The 15,386-nt window shown below is 34.9% G+C and overlaps 1 long non-coding RNA gene across 1 annotated transcript; it reads left to right on the plus strand.

Annotated features, from left to right (window-relative positions):
- Positions 1-9,000: 9,000 nt before the first annotated feature.
- Positions 9,001-11,757, plus strand: LOC141633748 (uncharacterized). The gene is made up of 2 exons (XR_012538522.1): positions 9,001-10,494; positions 11,391-11,757. It is a non-coding gene; the product is annotated as an uncharacterized LOC141633748 (long non-coding RNA).
- The last annotated feature ends 3,629 nt before the right edge of the window (positions 11,758-15,386 follow it).

The following is a 15,386-nucleotide window of genomic DNA, read 5'->3' on the forward strand; positions in this document are numbered from 1 at the left end:
AAACATCTTGATCCCTTTTATCCATTGATCCTATTTTGTTGCATGGTGGACATGGGACGACCCTTCTTCTTGTCTTGACAAGAGAGGGAATTCCGCGATCCTACTGTGTTTCTAACACCATAGGGAGTCTACTCTTGACGAAAGCATTTAACAATTGTGGACAAAGGTACCATAGTTTGACACAACTTGGAGGTGATTTGTTGGTATCCTCTTAGACTTAGTAGCTTAGAGAAATGATATCTACAACGGAGTGTGTACCCTTAGATTGCTTCCTCTTTAGATGATTTCCGCCAGTTAGATGAGGAAAGTGGCTATTCTTTTGTAGATGCATCCATTACTTGTTTTGTGTGCTTAATGCTTGGATGTATCGCCATTTTGGCAAGCCCCACCTTGCCTTGCAAGAAGGCATCTTACCTCATGGATGTCTTGTTGTGAGTTGAAGGGGCGGAGTGAAACCCGCTAATTGTCTCACATCGGTTATATTATTACTAGAATAGATTAAATAAAGGTCTAGTTCTAGTCACCTCTTTACTCGGGACGAGTAAAGGTTCGGTTTGGGGATGTTTGATGTGACACTTAATTGCGCACATTTAGTCCCCTAATTGAACCCATTTTTACACACTATTATAGCATTCCACGACCATTTTATCCGTCAATTATTTCCTATTTTGGTTTCCTATTGCATTGTATATTTCTTGTAAGAAAGAAGATAATGGGGCGGAATTCCCGTCTCTCGCGCATATTCGGAAGCTTGTTGACGATCTTGGATGGACTAGTATGAAGAGGAGGCAAGAATGATGATCAAGGATGTAGGAATAAAGAGTATGTATGAGGATCATAAGCCTAAAAGCAAGGAGATGGAACCCTGTCCCAGGATCCGTGCGTCCCAAGCTCTTGACAAGGATTTCAGCATAGGATCCGAGCGTCCCAACACCAAGTCGCGCATCTCAGCCGAGAATCCGAGCGTCCCCCAGCCAATCCGAGCGGATCCCCTTACAGGATCAACCTTGCTTCAAGTCAGGACGCACGGATCTTCTTAGGAGTTGCTACATGATTCGCGCATGTCCCTCGGGACTTGCAAAGCTCTATTCAACAACTAAGAATGTTATTTACTAATCTACCCTTGATTAATCTAATGATGTACCACATATACTCCATTTGTAATAATCAAGGGACTAAGCCCTCTTTGTGGAGGCAAACCTTCCTTAGATTAGATTAGGAGTAGATTAGAATAGATTAATCTCAATCATTCTACATTAATCTTTCCTTAATTATTGTTCAAGTTTATTATTAGGTAATTGAAGATTATTGGGTTATTATTGGAGAATTGACAACTCTTCATCAATCAATCAAGTTTTCTTCTATTATTCTTTCCTTTTCAGTTGTTCTTCTTAAGTTTGGAATAATTCCTTTACTCTTTTCTCTTTATTTCTTATTTCCTCACTCTATTATCATGTTTATACTTGTTGTGATGATTGACACCATTGATAATATGTCTTCCATGATAATGAGTGAGTAGTTACTTAACTAGGACTAATGGGAGATTAGGGAACTATAACATGGGGGTAGATTCATACTTAATTTAATATGTAATCATATTATTGCTTGTTTGTTGTAGTTTTAACCTATGCACATGTTATGTTTGATGAAATGCGAGCCTATGAATCCTCGCATTTTTTACCCATATCTTATCTTTTCAATGAGACTTGCAAGATATAAACCAACTCGAGTCTTGTTAGACCATTCACAAAAGTGAATAGGAGGAAAGTAAGTCGATTTATAGGTGTTGTAAAGTCTAGAAGACTCGGCTCCGGGACCCAAATCTTCCTGTGAACCGTAAGACATAAACTAAATCGGTTCCTCTACAACATTAATTGCCTGCAACTATAGAAACATGTTTGTATGATCACCGGCATGAATCCCCTATAAATCCATGACATCCTAGTGCTTTTAATCATTTGTTTACATCTCTTAATTTATTGCTTGATTTACTTTATTGCTTTCATTAGTTTAGAACACAACTACAAACCCAAATCAATTGTGACACTAGCATAAATTGAGATAGATATACTTAGAACCCAAAGCACACCGTCCCGTGGATCGACCTTGACTTAACCACTAACTAGTTGTTTGTTTAGTTTATAAATGTGTTTGATTGGTGGAGTGAACAACGACTCGCTCTACCATCAGAAAGATATAGGCGTTTTATCAGGAGTCTTATATAGATGAGATTCTTGACTGGTTCAAATCAGTTGAACTCATTAGAATTGATTCTGATTGCCTCCGCTGCTGGATCAATTTAATACACTATGATGTATTATTGTCATAACAATTCATATGCTTTGAGTATTATGAGTTGTTATTAATCGAAGTTAAGTGATGGTCCTTTAATAGCCAGATCGGTTATCCTTTAGTACTTGAGAAGAACTAAGGATGTGAAATCAAGTGTTTTAATGTAATTTATTTGTTTTGTGTAAGGAGTTACATAAATGATAGTTGGAGTTTGTGTAAATAGTGACACAAATACCATTTTTTTTAATAACACATAGGGATTGTACGGATTCCCGTACTGGCTATGAGGAGTTGATCTGCTTGAAGAGTTCTACGTAGTGGTACATTGCGGATTTTGCAACGGAAATTGAGTACATTGTAACATTTGATGTTGAAAAAAGGAAGTAGCTTGGATTCAGCATTAATGCAAGGACTAGAAGTAGTTCCTACAGCCGCATATTCTATCCTAATACAATGTTATGACAGTGGGAGCTATTTTTGAGGCAAGGGTATTTTAGTCTAGAGTTAAGTCTCGATATGTACTCAATTTTGTTACATCTAATATAAGTCATGTGGAACAAAGGGAAATAGCAATTTGTTGGTTTAATCAGATGAGGTGTCATTGATTAAACCAGGGCCTTATTAAAGGTTAAACATGATGGTCATGTCGTTTCAATGTGGTTGAAACATGGTAATTGAATTGCTGTAGATTATATGATGTGTAATAATATTATAGTGTGTCAATTTCACATATATGATAATCACATTTATCGTCTGAGTTTTTCTAATCTCTTATATATTCAGTAATTACTGATAATATTTACTACTTTGTTTTATCTGAATAGGTTGTAGTGACAATGTTGAACCCTATCAAAGTGAACAGGATTAACATTGTATTTTGTCCCTAGTTGCCTAATGAGGTGACGCCTCGGAGTGACTAGATTGTAAGTCGATCGATGGTGAGTTCAAAAACCTTAGAGTCATAGAGATGACTGGACGATTACATAGGGAGACTGTGGAGACACTCTGTCGGGCAGTAACCATCTATAGAGTCCTTTTAATTTCTTCATGGCGCCTGGTCGTGGTAAGGACTTCTATAATATTCCTTTTGAGTCGATTCTTTTGACTAGCGATTATTTGTCTGAGTCAGTATAGTTTCCGATTGACTTTGGTTTTTGTCCTAGGTCGTGCCGTAAAAGGAGGCCGATGTGCATCTTTTGGGTCATGGTGATCTGTGATTGAACGAAGAAAATAGGTCAATAGGAATTGTCCACCCTCGTCAGGGTTTTAAACATCTCAGGGCCACTCGAGGAGTAGTGACTGGAAATGCGTGGCCACGTTCGGAAGAGATCTATGGTAGATTTTCCGGTCAGATAGTTACTCTCCCAATCGAGGAAACCACTCATGATATGATCAATTGCAAGTACGACCTGAAAGACACCTTGCATTGAGTGGAGCTATAACGGACAAGAAAATCGGTAGCGCACACTTGTGTCGGACAAGTGGGAGATTGTTGGAGTGAGTGTCATCCACAATAGTGCGTTTACTTAATAAATCTCATTAAAAGAATATAATCGGGATATTTATTATTAATACTCGTCAGCTGATCAACGTATATCGGTAACGATTGGCCGACTAGGGTTTGACGTTACTGTCATATGACGGCGGTGTTCAGCTGATCCCTTTCGGTCACACCTATAGGATGGAGCCCCAATGAAAAAACTAAATATATTGTATATGACACAGTTTAATTAGTCCCTTGAATATAATTGACTAATATTTAGTCAAGTGAGTTTTATTTGATAATGATTTTGGAACTCAGGCCAAAGGAATTTATTATTCAACTATATGATAATTGACTAATAAATTTTGTGTCTTAGGTTAATATGATTAAATAGGACAATATATAGTGATTAAATTTTAATTCACTAAATTAATAAGGTTTATGTATATATTGTGAGGCGGAGGTAATTAGCTAATAATATTTATAAGGAGTTGTAAAATTAGCTAATTGTGTTTTATAAGACCCATTATATATTAATATAATGGTTAAATATTCACTTAAAGGTAAGTGTATATTAGTCACTAATTTCTGTCACTTAATTGTTAAATGATCAAATTAATATTTAATTATATAGAATAATTAATTATAAGACTTATAAGTATTTGTGGGACAAATATCAAAAATCAAAATAAGAACCAAGAGATAGCCTATGTCCGGTTTTATATCATGTTGACACATGATTATAAGGCTATCTTCCACTACCTTTTGTCTATCATTTATTTATGATAGATTCACTATAGACATTACATGCCATATGAAGGTTAGAAGTGTGCACAAAAATATTTCATATACACTTGCATGCATGTGCCGTATGGTAAAGAAAAAAATTGTTCAATTGTTCCTTTATTATTTCCACAAAAATCTACACCAAACCTTCATCATCATTTGATCAAAATGTTAATCAAAAGAAGAATAAAATTCACACTAAATATTATACATTTTATATTACTATAGTAGTAATATTAATAGTATAATTAAGGGTTGTCTTCTTATTATTATCTAGATCATAAAATAAGAATATTTGGGGGTTCTTATCTTAGGTGGACAAAGGAAGGAGGTGTCCTAGTTTGGACACTAGAAGATTGGAGGGTCTGCTTCACACATTTGGAACACACCACAGCAAGGATTTGTTGTTGATCATTTTGCCATTTTATGAAGAAAAATGTTGTTTTTCTTATCCTTTACTCATTTTAATTTGCATGCATGTAACTAAATCATAAGACTAATTAAATTATGTTAATTTAATTACTAATTAGAGGAGTCTAATTAGGGGTCTAGAACCAACACGTATCCCATCTGCCAGATTACCTTGATGGTGCGAGATTATAACCAGTGGCGGACCCAGGATTCATACAATGGGGGTGCACTTTCGAGTGGAAAAATTTGAAGCGACTAAACGAACCGATCGGTCAAACTTGAACATATATACAACGAAAATCTTATCTCTATTAATTCAGAAGACAATACTCAATCAAGGACGTGCCACGTCATTAATTCAGTTTTTTTTTTTGGAAATACATGTTATGGTGGGACCCGTTAGTGTGCAATGTATTTATTTTTTCAGAATTCCGGCTATACAATCATGCGACAAATCCCGTCTTATAACAAATACTATGAAATAATTTTATACATTCCGAATAAATGAAATTAATGGCATATAAGCGGAATGAATTACAAATCGGAATAAATGAAACTAATTACAAATAAATGAATTACATAATTTAAAAATAATAATAATAATAATAAAATTACATAATTACGAGAAGGAATTACATTTAATTACGGGATTGAATTACATATAATGTGAATAAATTATATGCATAATTTTTAAAAACTAGATAGTACGATATATTTTTTTTAAAAAAAATATCATTTGTTATTTCCTCTTAAACCATTGCATGTGAACACGTATTTGTAACAAGTTTAAACATTAATTATGTAGATCGCTGATTTAGACCAACGAGATAAGTACAATAGAAATGCAAAAAAAAAAAAAAAAAACATCCAAAAACATTAATACCGGCCCAAATACATACCCGTGCAATCTTGCACGGGTTTATAACTAGTTTGATTTGAATCATAAAAAGTAGAATTCAAAATGACATGGAAACGAAACCAACCGAAATTTTAATTGATTTAGAAGGATCAAAAATTTTCAATCACTGTGAACAAATTTTTACAAAATTATTCTAATAGAACAAATTTTTGCACTTAAAGTATACGTTATAAATTCACAAAATTAAAAATTGAGATCAGAATGAAGCATTGATGATAATACATTAAATGTGCGCCCTTGGAAATGATTAATGATGACTGAGTAAAAGAAAGGGTAGGGGGAAAATGTAGTTATTGGGAATCGAACCCGTGCCACCAAACTAAAAAGTACTAGTTTTAACCACTGTGCCACGCCTTGCACAGTGAAACTTATTACGCTGAAATGCTATACATACTGTTCTTTTGATTTTTTTTTTTAAATTTCAAAACGCGAGGGTGCGCACGTGCGATGCTGTGCGCACCCCCCGGTCCGCCACTGCAACATCCACGGTCGGTAGATCCAGCTTTGTATCGGACACCGAGGTGGGTTGTTCTGGACAACAGTCCTTTAGTGGGGAACGGGTTCTTGTTTGGTTTCCGCTTCCCATCCGGCATTGCTCGGTTGCTCATTCTCCCGGCGGTCCTCCTTTAGTGCCGGTTTCTCTCCGCCCTAGCCAGGGCTTCATATCGGGGGTGCTTCTCCAGAGTCGGTGTAACATCTTCGGACAAGCTCTTACTTTAAGGTCAGTGCATGTCTCCGGATGTACCTTGGCTTGAAGGTTTATCTTCTAGAGGTCTTATGATACACGACGCCTAATTGGACTGGCCGGGCCTCATGGGACGATCGAGTGTCCTGGGAAGGTGTGGAAAAGGGAAATTTCATCCACGCGAATGTTTCTTTTCAAAAAACACTTTCTTTTAAAAGAGTCGTCACTAAATTATTAGGTGGAATTTAGAAACCAATTTAGAGATTTGAGTTCGTTCTGATATTACGTGTTGGGAAGTTAATTAATTTCATTAAAAACACCCAACCTCGCCCGTTGCAATAACGACCTCTACTACTCGACTATAATGGCTATTTGTCTCTCTATCATGTGAGAATGCAATCATTGTATTAACCCTAAACATGTGAATTTCATTCTACGGCAATTTAATGAAATTAACTCGTCGAGTAAATTTAGTATGTGAGTTTATTTACATTATCATAGTAAACAAACAGAAAAAAGGATAAGAGATAATCTTACGCTTCGTATAAGATAAGAAAAACAAACGTTAGTAAACAACAAATTATCATACAATAACAATTGTAATAAAACTAAAAACAAGCAAGCATGGTTGGCACGCAAATCAAGGCACAAACACGGCCCTTTGGCCGAGACATACACACGGCCCTAGTGATATGTGCATAATTTGTAGCGTTTCCCCCTCTCTTTACCATGCATTTTAATCTACGTAGAGACCGTCTTCGTAACCTTTCTTGCATTTTATATCCTTAAATCTGGTATTGTGAGTCTATGTCTTATTTCACAGGAATTGAGTCGGAATGGGCGTAAACAGAAGAGAAAAGCTACTTAAAAGGATATCATGGGAAAGAAGGGGAGAGATAAGATGAGAAGGGTTCTCGGTCCGTAGCCGGCTGGGAACCTCCTTTACAACACTTAGAGACTTGTGGAAAAGAAAGAAGAGAAAAAGAATGAAATGCTCGGTGCCGGGGGACAGACTGGCAGCCGGTTGCCCGGCAAGGAGCTCAAGAAGAAGGAAGGACATGAATAAAAGGAGAAGAAGAGCTATCCTTTGCCAATAGGCCGGCAATCGGTCAGCCGGCAGGGACACACATCCTCATACTTAGCCATATTTCCCAAGTCAAGAACTTAAAAAGAAGAAAGTCCTCGCTGCCGGTGGACAGACCGGCAACCGGTCAACTGGGAGAGGACTATAACTCGCGTAACAACTCCTCCCTTTCATTTGAAGACCTAATTCTTGAAGAAGGCTATAAATACCCCCTCCTTAAGACATTTGTACAAACAACCCTAGATCTGAAATATTTCCTAATTTATGCTAAGCTTTCCTTAATCAAATTTTAATCTTTCCTTAATTAAGCGTTAATTACTCTACAAATTAGTTTAGTTCTACTTTAGTTGGGCTCTTTACATATTAGTATTGGGTTGTAATTGAAGATCTTGAAAGATTTCTTCCATAATCAATCAAAAATTTCAAGCTTTCCTTAGTGTTTGGTATAATTCTCTTCTTAATTTCATTTTGTCATCCATTATTTACATTTAGAGTTCATCTTACTTGTTGTTTGAATTAACAATATGTTTGTTGGTTTATTTATGCTTGTTTCTTTAATTGTTAACATTTGTGTTACAAGTATGTGTGAGTAGTCTCCTCTAAGACTTAGGGGGATCTTGGGTAAGGGTAGGACAAAGAATATGGGTTGTTAGCATATGGTTTGTGGGTAAAATGTTTGGTCTTTGTACACATGCATATAAGGTGTTTGATGAAATGTTTGTATGAAAGTTCAAAGCTTTTGTTGATTTATGCTTAGCATCTTCTTGATTGAGAATAAAAAGGGATGTTTGATAATGTGTGTATGAGGAGTTGGAAGCAAGGTGAAGACTTTGTGAAATACTTTAGGATTACTAAGAAATTAGTTGTCAAATTTAGGCCAAATCACTACCTATATCTTGTTAAACCCATAATCTTGTCCACCTTACATGAGTGAACCCGAAAGTCTTAGCCTTTATAAATTTTTTTAAACTCATCTCTTTTATTGTCTTATTTTATTCGACTTCATTAGTTTACATCTTAGTTAATAGTTAAACCATCACTTTTAATTATTAGACTAAACTTTGATTCAAGCAAGCTAAGTACTAATCCCCGCCATCTTTATGTTCGACACTCGATTATACTACTTAGTTGAGTTTATTTATAAATATTTTTTGAGAAGAGAATCGACGGCTAAAAATCTCTTTATCACTTAGTGGCTTTAAATCATGCACAAATTACGAGAGGACGGTTAAACAGGCTCAATGACCAATTATTTCATAACTCATCAATTGAAAACAAATTCACGCGATTAAGAATTAAACTAATTAGATATAATTCTTGTTCAATTAATTTAATTAAACCAAACACTTCATGTTCATGATGAATTAAGCATAATATGAAAAATGCGATAGAAAAACAAAAAAACAAAAAATCATGAGAGAGAAAATAGAGAGAGAAAGCTCTGAAATCCCAATTATGTTCTAAAAATTAGGGTTCGTCAACACAATATTAATAATGGCGAGAGGATCGAATCATACTTATTCGTCTAAATCTAATCAAAAAACCAAAAATACGTCTGTTACTACTTCGATTTCTATCCAACAAAACCCTAAAAATGGTCCTAATTCTTCCGAAACTGGAAAGGCAAAAAGTATCAATGCGATTGCTGGTATTACTCCATTCGAACTTGATTATGTGGAAATTGATGAAAATGGAGAGCAATGGTTGATACAAGGAAAGCGTAAGCAAACCTTAACGAGTATTGAAGAGGAACCCTCTGGTTTGATGCATTGCTGTGACGAGGATGTCCAGGAGGAACTCAATTACTAGAAATCGTCTGTGTACGGCTTCATTTTGGGGGCAAATCCGCTATGGGAGATAGTTGAAGGTTTTGTGAGAAGAATCTGGGCAAACTATCTAATTGATAAGGTTTCTTTCTAGTCCAATGTCATATTCTTAGTTAGGTTTGTGAATGATGCAAGTAAGGTGGCGGTTCTCAAGAAAGGTCATTATCTTTTTGATAATAAACCTCTAATTATAAGGGATTGACAACCAAACATTGAACTAACTAAGGATAATGTGAAGCATGTTGCTGTTTGGGTCAAACTTCATGATTTACCTCTGAAATTTTGGGGTAAATGTCTACCCACGATTGCTAAAATATTTGGTCATTTCATTAGATGTGACTCCTCTACTCTGGAAAAAAACTCGATTAAGCTTTGCACGAGTGTTATTAGAAGTTCCTTTTGGTGTTAAACTCCCTGAGGTTGTTATGTTTTTACATGAGGATGGACACCTGGTAAAAATCAGCTTGGAATGGGAATGGAAACCTATTTTGTGCTCTATATGTGGTGGGATTGGTCATGAGGCTGAAAAATGTAGAAGATCTAAACCTAAATCTACTCAGCCTGCCCCCCAACTAATAAATGGGTTCCCAAATAGCCTACTGCCCCATGTGACACCCCAAGTATCATAGTGGTTATTGACAAACCAGTGTCTCTCCTAATATGGGTGTTCCTACTCCCGAGGTTACCAAAACTCCTGAGGAAATACATCATCAAATACAGGCTACCTGGAATAAGGATTGCACATATAGGCAAGTTAATACCCCTGCTAGAACTGAGGTCAGTCTGAGTAGGCAGGAAATCATTCAAGTAGGGCAGCAATCCACTAATTTAAATAGTATACATTCCTTAATGCCTTAAATAATGCTACTCCAAAAGTGGGGATAGGTACAAATGGTAGTGTATGACTCCTACCTGGGAGTAATGCATAGCCCAGGATTCTGGAATGTTAGAGGTGTAAATAGCCCTGCCAAACAAAAACAAGTTAAGTGGTTCCTGCATAATCATCAGGTAAGGCTGTTTGGGCTCCTTGAAACCAAGGTAAAGCCTACGTCTCTAAATACTTTACAAAGAAATATGTGTGATGGGTGGTCAGTGTCTACTAATTCAGCTTGTCATAGTGGTGGAAGGGTTTGGGTATTGTGGAATCCCACAATCTTTCATATTCACTTTCTTCATTATAGTGCCCAACTGATTCATATGTCGTTTACTGAGGCTAGTTCATGTTTCAAATTTTACTGCACCATGAGATATGCATTCAATGACACCACTAAAAGGAAGTCTCTCTAGAAAGATTTAAAAATTTTTGCTGACTGTATTCAAGCTCCATCGATTTTGTGTGGGGATTATAACTGTGTCTTGTCCCCTTCTAAGAGAGTTGGAGGTCAATCCACAATAGAGGAAATAGAGGATTTCCAATCTTACATTGATCACTGTGGCCTAATGGATAGCCCTAGTATTTGTCCTTTTTACACATGGAATAATAAACAGGATCCCACTACTAGAGTTTATTCAAGATTGGATAGAGTTTTAGTAAATCCGGAATGGTTGCAGACTAGAGGGGATTCTTTTGCTGAATTTTGTAATGATGGTTTGTTTGATCATTCTCCCTGTATTGTTCAAGACTCCAATAGTGCTTTAATTGACAAAAGTTTCAAATATTTCACTATGTGGACTCAAGTTGATGAGTATATCCCTTGTGTTCAACATTAGTGGCAATCTACTTATTATGAGACAAAAATGTACAAGGTGTTATGAAACTGAAAAGTTTGAAAAAACCTCTGAAAGAATTAAATAGAAAATTATTTGTTGATATTGAGAACAATGTCATACATGTTGGAAAAATTTTGGATGATATTTAGTCTAGTCTGAAACAAAACCCCTCTAATCAGGTTTTAATTCTGAAGGAGATGGAGGCAGCTACTGTATAGAGATTTACAGAGAGCAGCTGATATTTTTCTGTTGCAAAAATCAAAGGCAACTTGGGTGAATAAGGGAGACAATAGTACAACCTATTTCCATAGTCTTTTGAAGGCAAAATGTGCTAAAAAAAAGTACTCAAGATTGTGGATATGGAAGGTAAAGAACATTTTGATGGGGAACACATTCAAGAAGCTTTTCTCCAGTACTACAAACAACTTTTAGGTTCAACAACTAATGCCACTAATGTGAGCCAGAATGTTGTTCAGCTAGGTAAACTTTGTATCCATGAATATTGGGATATTCTGTTAGGTCATGTTTCAAATAAAGAAGTAAAAGATGCCATTTTCTCTATTCCAAGTCACAAAGCTCCAGGACCTGATAGTTTTTCAAGTTCATTCTATAAGGATGCTTGGTCTGTTGTGGGAGAAGAGGTATGCTCTACCATTCTAGATTTTTTCCAATATGGAAAACTGTTGCAACAAGTTAATCATACTTTTATTTCCCTCCTCCCAAAGTGTGAAGTGCCTCATAATGTAACTCAATTCAGGCCCATTGCATACTGTAATGTGCTCTATAAGGCTATTTCAAAGATTCTATGCATTGGACTTTCTGCAGTGCTCCCTGATATCATTAGTGCTAGTCAAGGTGGCTTCATTAGGGGCAGGAATATCATTGAGAATGTCCTGGTCTGTCCAGATATAGGCCCTGTTCTTTCTGGCTTTTTAGAGCCGAATCAATCGAATCGAATGAAGTGAACCGAATTGAATTGAAAATGAATCGAATCAATGGAGCCGAGCCCAGCTGAACTGAGCTGAATCAATCGAATGGAGCTGAAATAAATCGAATCGAAGCCAATCGAATGAATGGAGCGAGCCAATCGAACTAAGCTGATTAGAGCTGAATTAAACTGAAATAATATTAATATTAATATTAATACTAAATATAATAAATAATAATAATAATATTATTATATTATTATTATTATATTATTATTATTATTATTATTATTATTATAGGTATTAATATTAATAATAATATTAATATTATTATAATTATAATTATAATTATTATAATTATTACTATTATTATTATAAGAAGAAGAAGAAGAAGAAGAAGAACATTAATAATAATAATAATAATAATAATAATAATAGTAATAGTAATTAAACTAATTTGAGTGATTAACTAGGTAGCCACCATGAACCACGGTTCGCCATCAATCTAATTAGGTGAAATAACGGAGCACCAATTTGCTAGATTGATGTTCAAAGTCTAGCCGTTTATCATCCTAATTTGACAGATTAGGTAACCACCACAAAGCACCAACAATCCTAATTTAATTAATTAGATAAATAAAAATCGACAGACCCTAATTTCATCTTTAACAAATAAATAAAATTTGGTTGATTAATTAAAACTCAACAAATAATATTAATAATTGATAACAAGTAAATTAATTATTTATTTTAAAAAATAGAATTCATCTTGTAAGTTTTAAGTCATTTGAGCAATTAAATTAAGTTTTAAGGAAAAATATTGATTTAAGAGTTCACTTGGTTCAGTTTGAGGTGAAAAGGGTACAGAATAGAACGTTATGAAAAAGTGTGTGTGAAAGAGTAAAGTTCGTATACGAAAAAATAATTACGTATTAATAATAGTAATATTAAAATTAACAATGTTATTAATGATATTATTATTAATTAATATTCATATTCATATTAATAATAATAATAGTAATAGTATTAATTATATTAATATGAATATTATTGATTTTAATAACCATAATATTCATAATAATAACAATAATGAGGATGATTAATTAATAATAAATTAATGATAATAATAATAATAATAATAGCAAATAAATAAATAATAATAATAAATAATAATAAATAATAATAAAATATTAATATTAATATTAATATAATATTAATAAAAACTATTAAGTTTAAGATTCGCAAAATTGAAATTGGCTGAATTTAGTGGAGCTGAACTGAATGGAGCTGAGCTGAGCTGGACTGAACTGAATAGAGCTGAACTGAACTGAACTGAGCTGAACTGAACTGAACTGAGCTGAACTGAACTGAATAGAGCTGAGCTGAGCTGAAGTGAGCTGAAAATAAGCCAGAAAGAACAGGACTATAGTTAGACTGTACAACAGAAAGTCTGTGTCTCCATGGTGTTTGATCAAAGTTGATCTTAAAAAAGCTTGTGATTCAGTTAATTGGGGGTTTATTGAACAAATGCTGATTATGGTCTGTGTAAAGTCAGCATCCTATTCTCTAGTTCTAAATGGCATAAACTTTGGGTATTTCAAGGGAGAAAAAGGGTTAAGACAAGGAGATCCAATCTCCCCCCTTTTGTTTACTATGACAATGGAATATCTTAGTAGAACTTTGTGTCATGTCTCAACTACAATGAAGTTCAAATACCATCCTCTGTGTGGTCATCAAAATCTCACTCATTTAATGTTTGCTGACGACCTTTTAATTTTTCTAAAGGTGATGTGACATCAATTATGATATTACTCAGAGCTTTTGCCACTTTCTCAACAGCTACTGGTCTGCAAATGAACACCATGAAGTCTAATATTTATTTTAATTGAGTCTCTGCTTTCTTTAAGGCTGATATTCTTCAAGTGTCAGGTTTTGTTGAAGGAAGTGTTGTTCCCTTTAAGTACCTGGGTGTTCCTATAACTGCTGGAAGGCTTCAAGTTAAGCAATGCTCAGTGTTGATTGATAAGGTGACTGACAGAATAAGGGCTTTTGGTACTAAGAAGTTATCCTATGCAAATAGGTTAACTTTGGTCAATGTTGTGCTATCTTCACTATATAACTATTTGGGCAAATGTGTTTATTGTTCCCAAAGGTGTTCTGGGGAGGATTGATTCCATATGTAGAAATTATCTTTGGGATGGTAATACTGAATATGTGAGAACTCCCATGGTGAGTTGGGAGAAGATTTGTGCTCCCAAGTGTGACGGTGGTTTGGGTATTAAGGATAGTCACACTTGGAATGTTGCTGCTATTGGGAAGATTGTTTGGTGGATTTACACCAAACCGATCATTTATAAATCAAAAGAGCAAATTGGAGCACATACTATCCACATTCCGATGCTTCTTGGAGTTGGAAGATAATCTGCAAGGTTAAGGACAAACTTCAGTATGGTTATTCTGCTGTTCAGTGATTGCCTAAGCCTGCAGGGTACTCTATTTCAAGTGGCTACAACTGGTATAGGAAGGTTCAACTTATTGTTCACTGGGATAAAACCATTTGGAATACCAGGTGCATTTCAAAGCACAATTTCACTAATTGGTTGATTGCTAGGAAAGCCTTGTTGCTTAAAGATAGGCTGCTAATTTTGGGGATTGCCCAAGATGATACTTGTTTGCTCTGTGATGCTGCCTCGGAATCACATGAGCATGTTTTTGTGCAGTGTCCATATACTATTATGTTGATGTTGTTAGGTTTATAAACCCTTATTAGACTCATTTAATCAATTTATAAATTACTCATAATTTATATTTTTGTGGATCTAGTTGCATGCATGATAAAAGAACAAAATAAGGAGAAAATAAGTCTCCCACCTTCACTTGTTCTTGAGCTAATAACATTAGAAGATCCTCCTTAAACCAACAAGTCTTCAAAGTAGAAGACCTCCTCTTAGTATCACCCAAGAACTTACCCAAATCTCTAATAAATATTAACTAGATATCTTATTAGAGTACCCTTGAATTAATACGTAAATACTAGTGATAATACTAGTCTAATTAGTTTTGTATTACTAGTAATATATTTGAGAGAATTTTAGAGAGAGTTTGTAGGAATTTTCACATACCCAAGTCTAGTAAAATTGAGAAATAAAGTTGCTCTATAATTAGGGGTGTGAACCGTCCAAGAAAGGAGGTGAGGGAGTGTGTTTATATATATATATATTTTTTAATAATTTTCTTTGCATGCTTGAAATGATAGCATACATA

Source organism: Silene latifolia, chromosome Y (genome assembly GCF_048544455.1).
Source record: "Silene latifolia isolate original U9 population chromosome Y, ASM4854445v1, whole genome shotgun sequence".
Taxonomy (NCBI): domain Eukaryota; kingdom Viridiplantae; phylum Streptophyta; class Magnoliopsida; order Caryophyllales; family Caryophyllaceae; genus Silene; species Silene latifolia.